The 18494-nt window shown below is 44.0% G+C and overlaps 1 pseudogene; it reads right to left on the bottom strand.

Annotated features, from left to right (window-relative positions):
- Nucleotides 1-10805: 10805 nt before the first annotated feature.
- On the bottom strand, nt 10806-15622 carry LOC124657513 (annotated as a pseudogene).
- Nucleotides 15623-18494: the final 2872 nt, after the last annotated feature.

Below are 18494 nucleotides of genomic sequence, written 5' to 3'. Positions count from 1 at the left end.
CTCCATTGGGCGATTCATGCTTGGAGATTGCTGAATCGAGTGGGATTCGGTCGTGCGCACCCATGTTTTTCTCTGGCCGTTTGGTTTCAGAGGGAGCGTTGCGAAGCTTTGCTGGCTTTGACTATCATGGAGCATGCTTTCTCGTTCCGTGGTGAGGTCAGCCGGCAGGGAATGTCATTGAGGTCAAGATCCGAGAACTAGTTGTGGTGGTTCCAGTCTTTGTTGCGACGAGGGATTTGCTTGGTGGGCTATTTGTTGGAGCAGCGGCATCGTAAGTGGGGGCGTCAGCACAAGAGAAGTTCAAGGTCTTACCTCTCAGGGTGAAAATCCAAGGTCTGGCCTTAATTGGTTGTGCCTGGCAATGACCTTGTTGAAGGCGTTGTTTTGTGAGCTAAGATTTTCTTCAGGGTGAAAACCTAAGATCTTTGATCGGGCGACGACGGCGCTTGTGCACTGTTTCCTTCTTGAAGGCGTCGCTTTTGGAGAAGCTGAACTTCTGGTGTTGTCTTGGTGGTGTTAGTACTGCTGCTTCAAGAAATAGATCACTGTAGCGGGACTTTTCTTTTATTGTAATTCTTCTTCTTTTTTTGGCTGTGTGCATCCGTAATACCGCTAGGGCATTGCGTTGTTGCAGAGGCTGGGTGTAATTGATGTCTTCGCGATATTAATATATTCCTTTTATCGAAAAAAGGAAGACTAGCTTTTGGGAGAACAGTTGGCTAGGTGAATTCTCTCTAGCTAGGCTCTTCTCCACATCTCAAGAAACAAACATCACAGTGCATGCTGCTTTCGATAGAGGGATTGGGAACCTAACTTTTAGGAGACCGATGGTTGGTGAAAGAGGAGTTATGTGGGCCGAGCTGAACAAAGAATACGAGGGTATTTCTCTAAATAATGAGGAAGACAGACTTGTGTGGCTTTTATCTGAAACAGGGGAGTATTCCACTAAATCCTTCTACTCAGCTTTGCAGCATTTTGGTACGGTTCCATATAAGTTTTTGTGGAAAATCAAGATCCCTCTCCGCATCAAAACATTTATTTTGGTTAGTTTTTAAACAAAGAATACTGACCAAAGATATTTTGTTGCGGAGAGGTGGTGATTGTGATCCGGGCCAATTAACCATCTTCTTTTCCAGAGTTGTTAGCATAGAACCACACATTTCTGGCTAAATGTCGATTTTTGTACCACTTTACGTTTCGGAAGTAAAAAACTACCACATTTTTCCGTAGATTTTGGAAAAAATAATAAACGCGAATTGAACCTGAATTGACACCGTTTCTGAAACTGAATTGTCCGCGTGGAGGGCCGACGGTGCCTAGCCGCCTAGGCCGAACCGTAGCCTGGCACAACCAAGACGCATGGGGTTTGTCCTAGGCCGCTCGGGGACGCCAGCCCAACAACCAACGCGGGGCATGGAGATTAAGAAACTCTTTTTCAGCTGCTGCAAAATAAAAATTGGAAATGGTACCACGACCTCTCGGGCCGCTCACGCGAGGGCGGCTCCGGAGGCCACCCACCTCCCCAACAGCACCAGAGCCCGATCTTCCCCCACCGGCCGCTGCCGCTGCCGATGCCGGCGGTGGCGGCCACGCCTTGCTGTCGAATGGCGGCGGGCAGGGATGGCGCGGCCCGTCGAGCTCCCTTCGCGTGGGGGGATCGACATCGGGGCGGCGCAGGTGGAGTCGAGGCGGCGTGGCGGCGGCGCTTGCCGGTGGGCGGCGGGTGCTGGCGCGCGGCAGGGAGGCGTGGAGGAGACAGTGATGAGCGGCGCGGTGGTGGGCCGGCGGCGGCGGACGGTGGCGCTCGCGTGCAGTCCTGCCCTCGGTACCACTCGCGTGCTCGATCTGGGGACGACCTGGATCCCGATCTGGGCCAGCACGGGTCGACCCGTTCCATCTATTAGCCGGAAGCCGACCGGCGGTGAGGGGGCTGCTGGCCTGGCAAAATAATGGTGGTTGTCCTAGGGTTCCAAATCACGCCAAGATGTAGATCTGCCTGTTGCGAGTTCTCGTTGATCTGACTGGAGTGTCGTGTTCCGGAAGGCGCCATCGGCGAACTCCATTGGGCGATTCATGCTTGGAGATTGCTGAATCGAGTGGGATTCGGTCGTGCGCACCCATGTTTTTCTCTGGCCGTTTGGTTTCAGAGGGAGCGTTGCGAAGCTTTGCTGGCTTTGACTATCATGGAGCATGCTTTCTCGTTCCGTGGTGAGGTCAGCCGGCAGGGAATGTCATTGAGGTCAAGATCCGAGAACTAGTTGTGGTGGTTCCAGTCTTTGTTGCGACGAGGGATTTGCTTGGTGGGCTATTTGTTGGAGCAGCGGCATCGTAAGTGGGGGCGTTCGCTTTTGGAGAAGCTGAACTTCTGGTGTTGTCTTGGTGGTGTTAGTACTGCTGCTTCAAGAAATAGATCACTGTAGCGGGACTTTTCTTTTATTGTAATTCTTCTTCTTTTTTTTGGCTGTGTGCATCCGTAATACCGCTAGGGCATTGCGTTGTTGCAGAGGCTGGGTGTAATTGATGTCTTCGCGATATTAATATATTCCCTTTATCGAAAAAAGGAAGACTAGCTTTTGGGAGAACAGTTGGCTAGGTGAATTCTCTCTAGCTAGGCTCTTCTCCACATCTCAAGAAACAAACATCACAGTGCATGCTGCTTTCGATAGAGGGATTGGGAACCTAACCTTTAGGAGACCGATGGTTGGTGAAAGAGGAGTTATGTGGGCCGAGCTGAACAAAGAATACGAGGGTATTTCTCTAAATAATGAGGAAGACAGACTTGTGTGGCTTTTATCTGAAACAGGGGAGTATTTCTACTCAGCTTTGCAGCATTTTGGTACGGTTCCATATAAGTTTTTGTGGAAAATCAAGATCCCTCTCCGCATCAAAACATTTATTTTGGTTAGTTTTTAAACAAAGAATACTGACCAAAGATATTTTGTTGCGGAGAGGTGGTGATTGTGATCCGGGCCAATTAACCATCTTCTTTTCCATAGTTGTTAGCATAGAACCACACATTTCTGGCTAAATGTCGATTTTTGTACCAATTTACGTTTCGGAAGTAAAAAACTACCACATTTTTCCGTAGATTTTGGAAAAAATAATAAACGCGAATTGAACATGAATTGACACCGTTTCTGACACGTGCGGTCTAGTCTCAGGCTACGTGGCAGCGCTAGACTGTGCATGGTCCATCGTTTTACAGATAGGTCCTTAAGTTTTGAAGGCAAATTACGCACGGGTCCCTCGTGTCTCTCAGTTTTCAAATAATCACATACTTATTTTTCAAACATTCATAACTTTTAAATACTAATTCAAATCGAAAAACTTTTAATATGAAAAATGCTCAGAAATGTTTGAATATTTCAAATATTAACTTTTTAAAAAACAATCATAACTTTTGAATACTAATTCAAATGGAAAAACTTATAATATGAAAAGTGCGCTGAAATGTTTGAACATTTAAAATATAAACTTTTAAAAACCTTCATAACTTGGCTCGTATTTGAGTTGGCCTTTTTCGTTTATTTTGGTCTTTCTTCGAGATAGTGCCGATGATTTGAATGTTTGGTCACCGTACACTCGGAGGTGGCGTAAGTGAGCCTGGTGTGATGGCACAAATATTAATTTCTTGTGCATCGTACTTGGTCTCACTTACTCCATCCCTGAATGTTAATATTTGTTTCGACCAACAATGTATCAGGCATGCCATTTATTTCATACTACTTGGTTCCTATTTGAGTTGGCACTTCTTAATTAATTGCATTGGCCGATGATTACAACTAGCACAATCTAATGGCAAAAGGATAGCGTAAGACCATTTCATATGTCCATGCAAATATTTTGCGCATTTGATTTGTTCTTGCGATTCTCCTTTTGCTCTATGTGTGTCATTATATGAGGCCTTGTCATTCCATTTACTTCGGTCTTTCAGAGTGCCGATGATTATAATGTTTGGTCACTAAACTTGGGGGTGGCGCTAGTGAGCCTGGTGTGATGACACAAATATCAATCTCTTGTGCATCCTACTTAGTCTCACTAACGCCGCCCCTGAATGTTAATATTTGTTTCGACCAACAAAGTATGAGGCGTCCTATCTAGTTGATACTACTTGGCTCGTATTGGAATTCGCTGATAATTAGAATGTTTGATCACCAGTACACTCGGAGGTGTAGCCAGTGAGCTTGGTGTGATGGCACAAATATCAATCTCTAGTGCATCCTACTTGGCCTCGCTGACTCCATCTCTGAATGTTAATATTTGTTTCGACCAATAAAGTATGAGGCGTGCTATTTAGTTGATACTACTTGGCTCGCATTTCAGTTGCCATTATTCGTTTACTTTGGTCTTTCTTTCATTTTAGTGCCGATGATTAAAATGTTTGGTCACAACAATCCGGGGCGCACTAGTAGGGAAAGGCTCATCTGTGGCACACCTAAATGCCTATTATGTGGCACACGGGTGGTGCCCCACAGAATTCTAGCCATAAAAATTGGATTTCTGTGACGCACCAACCCATGCGCCACAGAATATTAACTATTCTGTGGCGCACTGTTGCCTCGGTGCGCCACAGAAATAGGTGCGCCACAGAATTAGTTTTTGGTGCGCCACAGAATTAGTTACCTGTATACACGATTTTGTACTGCTTGCTATACACATACTGGTTATATACAGCAATATATAGATATTACACAGGTTATATACAGCAGTATACAGATATAATATAAATAACATGTACATTGCATAGATATAATATAAACATCATCATCACATTACTTAGAGCCCGATCGAGATACACATATAGTCTCGATTCATACAAATTTTTATATACAAGTCTTAATTCATACAAAGTTCATCATCTCGAGATACAAATAGATGAGAGTCACTACGAGCATCATCGCGATGAAATTGGTCTTCATCTGGTTCCTCCTCTGCTCCCTCCTCTCCCACGACAGGCTCGCTTACACCGCCCTCGAGTGTGTAGTAACTAAAATGGAAGAAATACCAAAATAAACGAAGAAGGTCAACACAAATAAGAGCCAACTAGGATCGAATAAAGAAATGCCTCATACATTGTTGGTCAAAACTAATATTAACATTCAGGGATGGCGTAAGTGAGGCCAAGTTCGATGCACAAGAGATTGATATTTGTGACATCTTACCAGGCTCACTTACGCCACCCAGAGTGTACGGTGACCAAACATTCTAATCATCGGCACTATCTCGAAGAAAGACCAAAATAAACGAATAAGTCCAACTCAAGTCCGAGCCAAATAGGATCAACTAAATAGCATGCCTCATACTTTGTTGGTCGAAACAAATATTAACATTCCGGGACGGTGTAAGCGAGCCAGGTAGGATGCACAAGAGATTGATATTTGTGCAATCACACTAGGCTCACTTGCACCGCCCCTGAGTGTATTGACCAAACATTCTAATCATCGGCACTAAAATGGAAGAAAGACCAAAGTAAACGAACAAGTAGTATGAACTAAATAGCATGCCTCATACATTGTTGATCGAAATAAATATTAATATTCCGGGACGTTGTAAGTGAGCCAGGTAGGATGCACAAGAGATTGATATTTGTGCAATTACACTTAACTCACTTGCACCGCCCCTGAGTGTAGTGACCAAACATTCTAATCATCGGCACTAAAATGGAAGAAATACCAAAGTTAAAGAAGAATGCCAACTCAAATACGAGCCAAGTAGTATCAACTAGATAGCATATGCCTCATACTTTGTTGTTCGAAACAAATATTAACATTCAGGGATGGGGTAAGCGAAACCAAGTAGGATGCATAACAGATTGATATTTGTGCCATCACACCAGGTTCACTCACCCCACCCCAGAGTGCACGGGTGACCAAACATTCTAATCATCGGCGAATGCAATTAAGAAGTGCCAACTCAAATAAGAGACAAGTAGTATGAACTAAATGGAATGCCTCATACATTGTTGGTCGAAACGAATATTAACATTTAGAGACAGGGTAAGTGAAACCAAGCAGATGCACAAGAGATTGATATTTGTGCCATCACACCAGGTTCACTCGCCCCACCTCCAAGTGTAGTGACCAAACATTCTAATCATCGGCAAGTGCAAATAAAATTAAGGATCAAATGAAATGCGCAAAACGGCTGTCAAAACTAAAGATCCATATAGTTATGTAATTGTTCAACATCAATTCTAACCATAGGCTGGATATCATCACCTTGCACCACACATAAATAAAAGTCAGATGGTCAATTAATGATCATCTATATCCAACAGCCAGGCCACCACAAACAAGCATACAAGCTTATAGAGCAAGCCAATCAAGTAGTACATAGCCACAATAAGTTTTTGTTCTTAGCCTTTGCATAGTCACAAAAAGGGGAAGATAAAAAAGGAATAAATAAAAGCAGGCAAATCCATCTACCCTTCAACTAGACCTTGCCTAGGAGGATTTGAAGGATTATTTCTCCCAGTCTTGAAAAGGGGTGTTGTTCATAATCATCACAGAGAATTAAAAGCCAAGTCATAGTATTTGTTCTTTAGTTTACAAATTTGTGCCTCAGCCTATGCATCATTGGCTAGGCTAAGATAACAAGCCTATATATGTTCTTATCAGTGTAATTGTCCAACATCAATTCTAACCATGGGCTGGATATCATCACCTTGTACCACACATAAATAAAAGTCAGATGATCAATGATCATCTATATCCAACAGCCAGGCCACCATAAACAAGCATACAAGCTTATAGAGCAAGCCAACCAAGTAGTACATAGCCACAACAAAGCAACATCTAGCAAACCAGCAGCTCACCTCAGGTCCAGTCAGTCAGATAGCAGCAAGTGTAGCAGGTAGAACTCTACTAGCAACCTAAGTCTTTGTTCTTAGCCTTTGCATAGTCACAAAAAGGGGAAGATAAAAAGGGAATAAATAAAAGCAGTCAAATCCATCTACCCTTCAACTAGACCTTGCCTAGGAGGATTTGAAGGATTATTTCTCTCAGTCTTGAACAGAGGTGCTGTTCACAATCATCACAGAGAATTAAAAGCCAAGTCATAGTATTTGTTCTTAGTTTACAAATTTGTGCCTTAGCCTATACATCATTGGCTAGGCTAAGATAACAAGTCTATATATATTCTTATCAGTGTAATTGCCCAACATCAATTCTAACCATGGGCTGGATATCATCACCTTGCACCACACATAAATAAAAGTCCGATGATTAATGATCATCTATATCCAACAGCCAGGCCACCATAAACAAGCATACAAGCTTGTAGAGCAAGCTAACCAAGTAGTACATAGCCACAACAAAGCCGCATCTAGCAACACTGGTTTATTATGCAGCCGAATTGCCAGTCAACGATTACCACTCCAAGGTCATAGACAGAGAGGAGAGGGTTAACTCACATTGCAGTAGTAGCAGCACAAGGAGGCGTGGACGCCGGGGTTGCGTCGGCGACACCGTCCAACCGACGTTGAGGGTGAAGTAGTCATCACCACCACATCAGCAACACCACCACGATGCGCGCGCAGAGGACATCGAGGCGGGGATCGGTGACGAAGATCGGGGCGGCGTCGGAGCCCGGTGTTGGCCAGAGTAGCAGCGGCACGTCCCCATCCTCCTCCCCTCACCCAGCACTACCGCCCCCACACCCTCCTCCTCCTTCCCGCCACCGTCCGCACCCTCGCCTCCGCGTCGCCATCACCGGGTAGGGTGGGGTGGGGGATTTGTGAGGGGGTGCGGCGCTGAGGATGGGGTGGGGGATTTGCGTACGGGCAGATATACGGACTAGGGCACCTTATTTTTGTGGCGCATCTTCCTTGGTGCACCACAAAATGCCTTGTTTCTGTGGCACACCCTAGCTGGTGCGCCACAGAATTCCTTAATTCTGTGGCGCACGTGGTCTAGTGCGCCACAGAAATAGTAAAACCAATGATTGGGGCTGGCTGGTTGTGGGGCCCACCTTATTTCTGTGGCGCATGCGTGCCGGGTGCTCCACAAAAATAAGCTATTTCTGTGGCGCACCGTGTCTGGTGCTCCACAGAAATAATTTCTGTGGCGCACACAAAACTGGTGCGCCACATAATAGCATCCCACCTATAGCTAGTTTCCTACTAGTGGCGGTGCAAGCGAGCCTGGTGTGATGGCACAAATATCAAGCTCTTGTGCATCCTACCTGGTCTCGCTTACACTGTCCCGGAATATTAATATTTGTTTCGACCAGTCCCGGAATGTTAATATTTGTTTCGACCAACGAAGTATTTGGCATGCTATTTAGTTGATACTACTTGGCTCGTATTTGACTTTGCTCTTATTCGTTGCAAAGACCTATGATTGCACCTAGCACCATCTCCTTTTGTTTTGTGTGTGTCCCTAAAATTTGATACTGATACTAATGTTTCATTGGCCTATGCATATATACATAGATGCCGTCATATGTCGTGTACAAGGGTAAGGTTCCCGGAGTCTAAGACGACTGGGAGGAGTGTCAGAGACAGGTCCACCGTTTTAGGGGTAACAGTTACAAATGGTACACCACTAGAGCGAAGGCCGAAGACAGATATGCACGCTATCTGGCGGGAGAAAGGGGGGAGCGGAGGAGGAACCGGATGAAGACCACATTCATCGCAATGATGCTCGTAGTGATTGTAACTCTCTTCTATGTGATGGTAGTTTAGATGATCGACCTTGTAACGTGATGACAACTATGCTACTCGATATCGAGACAGTAACTTGTCTAATATTTAAACTTTGTAATCGCTACTTCGAATTCGGCGGCTAATGTGAAGAACTATGATGATTGAGATCGTGCTATTACTGTTTTGCTACTGATACAATCAATTTTGTCTATGTATTCTATATTGCAATCTGGATATGCTGTGTTGTATTGTGTAACCTGTTTAAATACCAGAAATTCAAATTAAATTTAAATATTTGAATTATTAGGAGTGGTGCACCTAATATCACATCAGTGGCGCACTACTCAATATAGCACTGGCGCACCCCCAAATGCTAGCAGTGGCGCACCTCAGTGGCACACTCCTAAAGGACAGCAGTGGCGCACCCATAGGACAGCAGTGGCGCACCTCTACAGGCCATCAGTGGCGCACCCGTGAAGCTAGCAGTGGCGCACCTCTAAAAGCCATCAGTGGCGCACCCTAATGGTTAGCAATGGCGCACCACGAGGTGCACCACTGCTAACCATTAGGAGTGGCGCACCCAGGTGCGCCACTGATGACCATTTGGGTTGCGCCATTGATTAACCATTTTCTAGTAGTGAGCAAGTGGACCGTGGTACTCTCGGTTCAACTTCACCGACTAACACCCAGATTCACGTCTCCTCAGTGGAGCATCGCTACTTCCTGCTACCAATCCAGTATATGATCATATATGTGTTTTACATGGGCGGCGCTGGAGGTGGAGGGATAGATTGTGAGAGATCGTCCCCCTCAAGGGGTGTCCCTGGTGGCTCTCTATTGGCAACCACCTAGGGTTTACTAATATAAAACTGAGTCGGTTGGAACCTAGACTCTCCTATTTAGGCCCTGCTAGGTCTAATTGCCATCTTGGGTGAGCACACTCAGCGCTGGGCAAGACTTGGGACTTCCTAGTCACCAATGGCAACTCCGCTTCGTGGGCATACCCCGAGTGGCATTCTCCCATCATGTAGGAGCCATTTTGTAATGCTCATACAGTCATATACCACAAGTGGGGTAACCCCTATAAGGAGATCCAACTCTCTTTAAACTAGTAAGGAAAGACTAAATTTTTGACCGACTCTTTGTTAGCCATATATGAACCAATTAGAACTTCAAGATTTTCAGAGATTGTGGACTAAGCAAATGAACTGAGACTATATTATACAACAACTTCGGTGCTAAATCATACTTGTTGCGCACAGTACTGATATTAGTCCATGTGTCCTACGAAAACCGGACTATTTCTTATTGCGAAGGTTCCAAACTGAAAATATTAATTTTCATTTATTAACACTGCCAACAAATTGGACACCTGTCGCCTGAGGTAAAGATTTCACATTTCTTAACCAGTCTAATATTTTGCCTGGTCTAGAATCTGTGACATTGGATCATTCAGATTCGAAAATCACAAGTACTCTCCAAAGGGAAATGTTACAAGACCAGCGCACCGCTGCATAGCACATGGAGCGATATGAAAAATATCGTAACAATGATTATACAGAAATACCTTTGTACTTATATGTATGGATGTGGGTGTTTTCTTAACCCTCTGCTTATCTTTGAGATTCGGATAAAAGAAGAAGACACAGATAGCGGAAATCTCGAGGAATAATTTGATGTAATCCATGCTCAATGATTATATTGGAAATTCAATTTCGCTTCTCGGTGCATATGCTCCCTCCACCCGAAAGACATATTTGTAATTGTCAAAAAAATCAAAAAAAAAATTAAAACATACATCTCGATAATCTATGTGCGTTCGTATAATTTCGCGAAGAAATGATTTTTTTTTTTTTGTCGGTGTAAAAAGACAAAATATGTTTCACAAAAAAAATTATTTTTAGCATCAAATTTTGTATTTTTTACACAGCCCATTGTGACTTTGTACGCACGTAGAATGTGAAGATGTACATGTGAATTTATCATTTGGATTTTTTTTAATACTTCAAAATGTATCAAAGATGCATTTTAAAATAAAGAGAGAGAAAACATCACTCCATAATTATTTGTCTTACAAATTACAGCAGTCTTACAAAAACGAAGTTACAAACTCGATACAAATTCCACATCAGTTCTGGAGAAGCCCATGCTTATGTATGGTTTAGCGGCCGTGCTGGATCCTTGCCAACCCGCCCCATCCAAAGATAACTACGAAGGGCCAAAGTGCACTGACAACTTTGAACATGTTCCAACGTAGTAACTGTACCATTCCTAGGAATCGGCCTTTCCTAATCATTATTGGCCGCGCGAGAATTATAATTTTGAAAAGATGCCCAATATCTTTGCATACCAATATGGCAGGAGCAATAACACAAACCGCAACAGCAGTGGTACGTGCAACCGGATCTAGCACCATATACACACCCAGTGTAAAAGCAATAGACAAGAATGTGACTGAATTCGCCATGAAAATCACGGACGCGACAAAGTAGAACTGTCGGGTGATCAAGTTAACCAGGGGAATCCCAGCAAAAATGAATCCGACTGTAGCTAATGAGGAGCAGATGAAAGCTATAATGTAGTGGCCATCATGAACGCGTCAAACACATACCTCCCAGCAAGTGTTGGCGTGCCTCCATTTGTATGATCATCGGCTCTGTAACCTCCAGGAAGGGCAAAGGTTATACTGAACGCCATAGTTGCTATTAGAACTGCAGCAACGATAAGTGTCTGTGTTGCATCTTTCATCATTTCAGCTTGTTTAGCCTTGCTCTCAGGGGTTCGAAGGCGACTGTACTTCTCCTCGGTTTTATCCCCGCGAAGGACACCATTGTTCGCTCCAACTGACTTCAAAACATTGTAGATTGTATGCTCCGTGTTCTGTAAGAAAGAAGGGTAGCAATAGGTGAGTACCAAGAAAAAAAAAATTCCGCGAATGATTTATTTTATTCAAGGGTTGAACTGGAGAGTAAAGCAGAGAGTGTATTACCCCAGTATAACCCATTATACGCGGAATCTTACTTCTGGATATATCAAAAGGAGTTTCCCCGTGGTTATTTGTTAGATTCAGATTCACTTTTCGATTCCCAAACAGGGAACAGAACATGCTAATTGTTCCAGCCTGGATAGCTGAGTGCAATGCTGTGTTCCCGTCGTTTTCTTGCATATTCAGAATCGAAGCTAAAGATGGATTTCCACATGCATATGCAACTATGCCCATTCTTCGTTTCTCGATGGCGACATGAAGGAATGTCTTTCCTTTATCGTCGCGCAATCCAGCACTACCTGGACAGTTCTGAACAAATAATTTGATGGCATCTCTGGCACCTACAGAGGCAGCCACATGTATGGGGAAAAATCCGTTCTTGTCTGCCTGATATAGTGCTGCAGGGTCCGCTTTGAATACTTTCTGGGGTGTGCTTCGGTGTCCCCCTTAGCTCCACGGTTCTGAGAAGTTGGAGCTGCTCTAGCTAATTTTGGTACAAGTTGAATTCGTGAAATCTAAAAATGCAGAGCACACCTCATTATGTCTGGGACGCACCGCGTGATCGCTTAAATCTTTGGCTGGAAGTCCATCTAGCCCGTGGCGAAGTATTTCTTGGCGGTGGAGTTGGCCTGGCCACGACGGTGAGGATGGCTATGGCGGCGGCGCTAAACCACCCGGCACTGCCGTGACGTTCCCAAACACCGGGTAATTAGAAATCTTGAACCAGTTTTTAGATCCATATTTAGAATTATGCACTCAAGAGAGGAGACGGATTTGAAAAGTTAACTGCAAGCTGCTCTAGCTTTTGGTACACAAACATAAAAACACGGAGCGCCGTAGTTTACATCCGACTGCTACTGATTTGACTTCATCGCAACGTGATTTACATTTGTCGCCACTGAATCATGGACTCCGGTGAACGAGTCGACGTACCTTCAGCCGAAGTTAAACTTGTCCGATTCGTTCTCGCCGCCGTGCAAATCGAGTTGTAGCTCGCTGCCGCCACCGCCATGAGCTTGCTGTCGCCGCCACTACGTCTCACGCCGCCTCACCCATGACGAAGTTGGTTGAGGCGGCCACAACAAGTTTCTGGCGGCGGCAGCAGCAAGCTACAACTCGTGCACGGCAGCAAGAATGATTTAGACAAGTTTGACTTCGGCTGAAGGTAAGTTGATTTGTTTGCCGGTGGCCTCGATTCGGTGGCAGCAGGCGTGAATCACGCTTCGGTGAAGTCACACCGGGGAAGAGTCTAGGCATTGGGAAACATGCCCGAGAGAGGAGGGGGAGAAAGATAAAACGTGTGTAACATTTTGGTCACTTATCATTGGCAGTGGGACGTAAATAAACAACCAATCCATGTTTTTGTGTTTTGCGGAACCAACTCCACATATTTGTACCAAAAGCTGAAGCAACTACACGTATTTATACCAAAAGCTGAAGCAACTCCACAGATCAAAACAAAAAAGCTGGAGCGGCTCCAATTTTTCAGAACAATGGAGCTGAGGGGGCCGGGGACACCGGAGCAATCACCATACTTTCTCAAGTGTACGTGAAGACGTACGGGGAAACCAGTGAAAAATATACCTACGGGGTCCAATAGTTCATTGATGGCGCGAAGTGAAGCGGTGTACTCCCATCATTGTCAACTTGCGTGGTAAGATTCTTGTTCCAATCTAGTAGGAGCTCCACCATCACTGTAAAGAATATGCGTTTTGTATTAGCGAATAAAAAAAGCCTGCAATGTTTGTATTTTATCTTGTACCAATTATCTGAATCTCAATAGCATTCTATAGAACTGAGCGTTTATATCCAAGACAACGAGATGTTTTAAGGCGCGGTGAGAGGAGAACTCGATCCTTCCGGTCCACTGATCAATGGTGAATCCAGCTTTATGAGTAGTAACTGTAACACAAAATTGGAAAGGATTTTTTTTTCGAGATTTAATATTGTCTCTCTTTCAAATACAATGACTTTCGTATATACAATACATGATCGTTCTTACTAAAGTGTATCACACATACATTACATTGTAAATTAAATATGTTGAATTTGCTTCTTTCTCTTTTTACAACATGGCGTTAATAGAAATTTTATTTTTATATTGCTATTACAAAATATAAAAATAGATATGCCAAAAAGTAAAAATATATTATTATCTTGGGTACCCAAAATACACATGTAAATCCTCAAGTAATTAAAAATCAATATATTGTTGTACTTTCTACATCCTTGTACGTTATAAAACCTTTGAAAAGGTATATGGCAAGATCAAATGGTCATTTTTTTTAGCAAACTCTGAGAATGAAGGATTTTCAGAAGTGTGACATGCTTGTATCTATTATTTTGTCACTCGAGGTAGTGTGGCCATTAAAATCAACGATGATATGTTGGTCATTACTTCCAAATGGAATAGGGATGAGTTAATATTGTCCATAGTATGTAACATACTCCCTCCGTTCTGAAATAGTCTACATTCTAGCTCCAAAATTTGTTCAAAAATACTCTACATTCTAGCTTTTAGTCAACAACCACACTGAAAACGATGTTGTTTTGCTCTTTTTATTGGAGGTTGCTGTTTTCAATGTAGCTTGGATTGGTTGTTCACATATCTAAGTAGTACTAATAAATGCAATACTAATTTATCTCATTTTTTCTAGAATGTAGACTAAATCAGAACGGAGGGAGTAGTGTCCAATATGATGGACGTCATGATTGAGCATGAAAAGGTAGATTGTTAAATTGAGGGTGTAGTTTCACGCCTAGTGGATGGTGGATTATGTATCATTGAATATACAAATGAGACGATTCTATTTCTGGATTATAATTTCGAAAAGGCAAAAAACCTGAAATTAATTGTATTTTCTGAATGATGGTTATCTATAGACACATAGTGTATATGTACCAATCATAAAAACAGATGCATTTAGTGGGTACCTGTGTCTCTGTCTCGAATAAGAGCAACATGCAAGGCATTTTGTCCATTCGCTCCGGAATAGGAAAGTTCGCCACCACTCCACCACTCTTTTGATACAGAGTCAGTGCAATGGTACACTTCTCCAGCAAGTTTGTATCACTAGAGGCTCAATGTATATATATACCTCGCCGGATGACATGGGCATACCCTTCGGGTACCCATTATTAGTATACCTGGCTCGGCCCAATATGGAGAAGGTCCAAGAAGACAACCCGAAGGAGTAGTCGACTAGGACTCTTGTAACCCTAGCCTAGTTGTTCATATAAAACCAGGGAGGGGCGCACCCGAGAGAGGGGGAGAAGGACGCAAGATACAACAGATAGACAACATAGCTCCGCTACGGCGGCACCCTGTAAAGATACTTATGATCATATAGTAGATTGCTAGCAGCACGTAGGGATCCTCCACCGAGGGGACCCGAAGCAGGGTACGTCGTGTGCCTAATCTCGCTCCCGGAATCTCCATCGTCGCTCTCTTCCGAAACCCAAGTCTACAATATGTAGGCATTGCCGAGGTGATCCCTCGTCAATTGGCGCCGTCTGTGGGGATAGCGGCGACTGGATTTTGTCATCCGGGCGGGATCCGTCAAGTTCATTATCGTCAACAACATACTTGCCGATCAACCTCAACAAATTGGCGGCGGCACGGCCAATCTACATCGACCCTGCCTACATGAGTCTTGAAGATCAATCGTCGTTCTACTTCGTCGATTTCTCCTCGCCAAACGTCGTTCTACTTCGTCCACGCCGCGCGTATCGCGGATTTGGCCGTGGCGAATTCGCCATCCGACATAAAGATTACCAGGTGTTATATTTTCAGTTACGTAAAATTTATTTCGTCAAATATTTTTTCGGCTCATACTATTACTTGCTCGCAGAATTTTTTGCGCCGTAATATAACTGCAGATCGAAACAAAGCTTCGACTACTTTGCTCAGTCGACCGCACCATCGTCGCGCACTCGTCATACTCGGGGGCTCACCTGTCGTGGATCCGCCACACCGACTGCGTACTCTTCATCGACTACGTCCTCTACATCGACTGCATCCTTTTCATCGACTACTTCCGACCAGGTGCCGCGCAACTACAATCGACTATATCCGTCGCATAACATGATTACACGTCGGCTCCACCGCAGCCGATAAAAAAAACAAATTCACCCAACACTCGGGGCTGCGCCATGACATCGTTACCGCAAATACACTATATTACTCGGTGAAGTTATCTTCTTCGGCTCAGTGGATTTATTTTCCTCGGCTCAGTGAATTCATTTTTTTTGGCTTAGAGGATTTATTTTCTTCGGCTCTGGATATATCTCCTTCGGCTCAGTGGATTTATTTTGTTCGGCTTAGTGAAATTATCTTCTTCGGCTCAGTGGATTCATCTTCTTCGGCTTACTGGATTTTGTCTTCATTGGATTTATCTTCTTCGAGTTATCATTGGTTTCCTCTAATATAATACTACCCGACATATTTCCGGGTCAGTGGATTTATCATCTATGAATATTACTGGATTTATTTTCTTTAAGTCAATGGATTCCTCTTCTATGATATCGGCGGATTCATCTTCAATATATGCTTCATATTTACTGGCGCAATCTTCAATGTGGATTCATCTCAAATATTTCATCTTGGATCCATCTCCAAGTACTTCATCTTTAATGGCGTAATATTCAATGGTTTAATCTTCAAACGATTTCATCTCCAATGGCATAAATTTTCGGTGGATTCATATTATATTATTGTCAACGGCTTCATTCTAAATGGCTTCACCTTATATGATGCCGCGACTCCGTCAACTTCTTCCGACGTCACGGATAACGCTCGGGGGCTCGACAACGACTTTGCCTCGGGTCAAATTTGCGACACGTCGTCTAAGCAACAATCATGATATCACCCCAGCAACACTCGGGGGCTCGGCTATTTCTTCATCAACAATTTGGCGTCATCTATTTTCGCTATTTGGTGGTTTCTACTTCGGCTCGACTTCTTCTCTGCACTTGAAGACTTCATCGCGCATCAATTCCGTCGTGCCCAATAAGCTAAGTGTTCCTTTATTTCACACAAAGTTGATTATCATTTACTTTCGCCGCACCCGACACTCGGGGGCTGCGTTGTACAAATTCACTTTACATCTCAGGTCGACAAAAGAAGAACTGCGCCAATGAAAAACTACATCAACAAAGAACTCGATAAAAAATTCTGCAAGGAACCCGACGAAATCTTCTTCAGGGAGGAACCCGACGAAATTGTCTTCAAGAGAGAACCCGACGAAATTGTCTTCAGGAGAGAACCCGACGAAATTGTCTTCAAGAGGGAACCCGAAGAATTTTCCTCAAGAAGGATCCGAAGAATTTTCCTCAAGAAGGACCCGAAGAATTTCCCTCAAGGAGAACCCGAAGAATTGTCCTCAAGAAGGACCTGAAAAAAATTTCTTCAAGGAGGAACTCGACGAAATTTTCATCAAGGAAAAAAAAAAGAGGGTGGACAAATCTTCGGGTCCATTGACTCGTCATTTGTTCCGATCAAGAACATCAGCGATGTGCCTAACGACAATATAGAAGAGTCCAATATATTCGGCTATCCCATCATGCCGAGAAAAATATAGAAGAGCCCGAAAAATGGGTTCTTACATCAGCCGAACAAGGCGCTAGACAACATATTCTCGGAGCGCGTCTGCCGCGATAAAAACTCCGAATGCCGTGACTTGTAAAAGGGTCACGAAGGTAAGACCCCAGGATCCGTCCTGCGTGGCGTGGCACTGCTCTCGACGGCGCTTTGTTACTTTTTTTCCGTATCAACGAATACGAAGAAAAATCCCAGCGGACGCGCTGTGGACTCGATAATTTTGCTGGAATTCAGTTTCGGTAAGTCCTAAAGCGGCACGTTCTGAATTACGCCAGTATCCCGAATTCGTGTCCAGGGACGCAAGTTTGAAGTAGGTTTATACGGATTGCCACAAGTGCATTAACTGGTACCCGAGCTTTCGGATGAACCAGCCCTATTTACCAATATCCCTGTACAATATAGATATGGATGTCGAATAAAAATAGTAGTGGCTTGGAGCCAAGAAAAGAGGGGCTGCGCCCGCAATATAGTTCTTCATCGAGTAGTACAACTTGAGTCCGTGCCTGTGTGCAAGCACCTGCCCATAGATTCGGGGGCTACTCTTATCGAGAGCATTGTTCACCTTCCCGATAAGATACAAGAAGAGGAAAAATTGTGGAGTCGATTAAAAGCAAGTTGAGCCTACACCCAAGTGCAAACACTTGGCTGTAGCCTCGGGGGCTACTCCCATCGGAGACGCTGGTCGCGCACCCGATAGAAAAATAACTTCGAAAATCATCGACAACATCTACAATATACATGATCTATGACATTGACCTCATATATTTCTGGATAAGTAATTCAAGGTTTGTAGACTCAACTCGAGTCTGCGACTCAAGTGGAGCCTACTCCCATCGGGAGCACATGGATTTTATCAAGTTCAACAAGAGTCGAAGATCTTCCAGCAAGAGTCGATAAAAGAAGGGTTACGCCCAGAATTCAAGTTCAGATTCTTCGTCGAGTAGTACAACTTGAGTCTATGCTCAGGTGCAAGCACCTGCCCATAGACTCGGGGCTACTCCCATCGGGAGCGCTGGTCGCGCACCCGATAGAAAAATTATCTTTGGGTTGATGGCCTCGCCTTTGAAGATGATCATGTCTTTGAGTCTCTACGCAAGTCTTCGACTTCCCTAGACACTCGGGGGCTACTGACATGGGCATACCCTTCGGGTACCCATTATTAGTATACCTGACTCGGCCCAATATGGAGAAGGTCCAAGAAGACAACACGAAGGAGTAGTCGACTAGGACTCTTGTAACCCTAGCCTGGTTGTTCATATAAAACC

The sequence above is a fragment of the Lolium rigidum genome, chromosome 5, assembly GCF_022539505.1.
Source record: "Lolium rigidum isolate FL_2022 chromosome 5, APGP_CSIRO_Lrig_0.1, whole genome shotgun sequence".
Classification (NCBI taxonomy): Eukaryota; Viridiplantae; Streptophyta; class Magnoliopsida; order Poales; family Poaceae; genus Lolium; species Lolium rigidum.
The sequence above is the reverse complement of the archived record's forward strand: the minus strand, read 5'-3'. Positions and strand labels throughout refer to the sequence as shown.